The sequence below is a fragment of the Gastrolobium bilobum genome, unplaced genomic scaffold, assembly GCF_033153095.1.
Source record: "Gastrolobium bilobum isolate Gb01-03AN ecotype WA unplaced genomic scaffold, APGP_CSIRO_Gbil_v1 utg59847, whole genome shotgun sequence".
NCBI lineage: Eukaryota > Viridiplantae > Streptophyta > Magnoliopsida > Fabales > Fabaceae > Gastrolobium > Gastrolobium bilobum.
The window spans coordinates 2,594-5,186 of record NW_026898716.1 but is presented as its reverse complement, the minus strand read 5'-3'; positions in this window follow the sequence as shown (position 1 = coordinate 5,186).

Sequence of the window (2,593 nt, the reverse complement as noted above, 5' to 3'; positions counted from 1 at the left end):
TAAATTCTATAATATTATTCATCAAAACATTTATTTATAGTACTGATCATCATAATGAGTGTAACACTTGCTTAAAGTATTTCAGCACGATCCATGTATTTTTACATATTGTACAATATAATTTAATCACATATACTGATATGAAAATATGTGGGTCCCATGTGGGGCCATACGAAGAGGAAATAGAAATTAAGAATAAATGCATGTGTTTTCTATTTCTGTTTCCTCCTCACCATATAAAGTTCTATTGAGAAACAAAAGCCAAGACCGTTGCCCTTTCTGACTGCAGTTGCACGAATCCCTCTTTGAGAGATCCAATCGACAAACTGACCGTCAGATATGAAGTATAATGAGTGTAACTCTTGCTTAAAATATTTCAGCACGATCCAACAGTGAACTTTTAGAAAGAAAAAAAAAACATTCTCTAAAGATTGTTGCCTACAGTAGAATCGTACACATATAGTAGTGTTGGTTTCGAATTTCTGGTGATGCAACTAACAGAATCTCAGCTGGACCGTACGGTATATGAAAGATATATCGTAGAATGATCAATGATTACTCCTTCTTCAATTCTTTTGTGAAGTTTCTGAAATGGCTCTCTCTCTATTTTCTCTTATAGTGACTGATTTTCGTACTCCCTTGTCTTCAAAATGCTATTCATGCACGTTCAAAAGGCTGCTGAACATCTTGAATTGGGAACCCTAGCTTTCTTTATTGGGCTGGAGTTGACTTTTAACTAAGTGGTTAAACCCCAACTACAAAGACCAATGCCATTTTTGGTGGCATCGGAAGCATGTGTCACTTTTCATTTAATTTGTACAGTGATGACGACGAGGGTGGTTGGAACAGGATTCTTTCAGACATTTTTCTCTGCTTCTCATTATTGTAACAATTTTTACACACACCTTAAATATCAACAGAGTCTTATCTTTCCTATGACTAGCTGACATAGGCACTACTGTCACTATATGCACTCAATGTCTGCCATAAAGTATGCGGCGACATAATTAATGATTTTTTCTCATACGCATGATGCGGCGACCAATTTATGCCCTTGTCCCTTTTAAATTTTATTTATATATTATTTTTGAATTTTGTGAGGGAATATATTCCCTCTTTCCCTCGCAATTTGCGAGGGAATTTGAGAGGAAATATATTTCCTCGCAATTTGCGAGGGAATTTGTGAGGAAAGTTTTGAAATTTCAGTTGCCATTTTCAGATCCTAAATTTTGCAAGGGAACTTCCGTCACCAATTTTTTCCCTCGCTGTTTCCATCACAGACTTATGATTCTTGCGAGGGATTCAATTTCCCTTGCAAATTGCGAGGGAATTGCGACCGAACTGCAAGAGATTCTGCGACGACAATGTAGTAACGAAAATCTTGCATGTTTTCCCTCGCAATTGTTTTTCCCTTGCAAACTCCGTCGCAGTTTGTAAGGGAATTTTTCCCTCGCAAATTTCCCTTGCTATTCACGACTTTTCCAGTAGTGCATAGATATATAAAAATAAATTCAAGTGAACTTTCTTTGTGGGAGACCTTTGTTGGGGTGTGTTCCTCCCTTCAATGCTTGGTGGCTAAGCATACATCACATTTATGGGTGGTGACTCAATGTCTTAACAACTACCTCAATAAATACTACCCATCTCATTAATGATGAAAAATTATAGAAGAAGGTGTAAGTTTTCATATGAAACCTTTGTAATAGGTTAGAGAGAGCTAAGTGACATAAGTGACAAACCTCCGAAAAGAAGTTTGAATGTGAGATCTTTTTATATAAGAATTTTGTAACCACTATTGTTGGTGAAGTTTGAGTGTACTTTTAATGAGACTATGGAAGTTTGAATCCTTTGTAATTCTACTATGCATAGTGAAAGATTTTATAGACTAGGTCCTGTGGTTTTTACTTCTTTGCATTAGGGAATATTTTCTACGTTAAAATTTGCTGTGTTTTTACTCTCCATCTCTTTTTTATGCAATTTTCTTTGTCGGTACAATTTGGCCAACCCGATAATTTTAAGCCAATCTCAAAGTGTTGAGCTGCGAGCTCGACATGTCGACCTGCCAATTAACAACCTTTAGAGCTGTGTGTATTATGAAAATAAAATTTGAACCGCCTTTTGCTTTGTCAGCTCGAAATCATTTGTGGCAAGCAGAACTTATTATGTCCAACTCTTGTGAAACAAGTTGTCACACTTCAAAATCAGTTTGAGGACTGAAATGGGATTCTGTCTTTTTTTTTCTCAATGATTTTAGCAAGGTCTTAAAATCTTAAAGAAACATACTACACATCTTTACAATAAATAAAGTTTTCCCCGACTTGTTTAAATTGGATTGGACACTGAAATATTTATTATGAAATCAGTATTCAAAAGGGTCTTCAGAAATACTAAAAGTGTTGAACAATGAAGTTTTATGATCTCACTTAATTTTTTTTATTTACTACTCCCATTAATAATAAGCTTCAATCCCATGCATGTACAGTACTCTTTATCCAATTAGTTATATAGGCCATACCTACATATGTGATCGCTTGCTTCCGTCTTCCAGAAATATTGTTATAAAATTCAGAAGCTAAACCTATATTACTAAGGA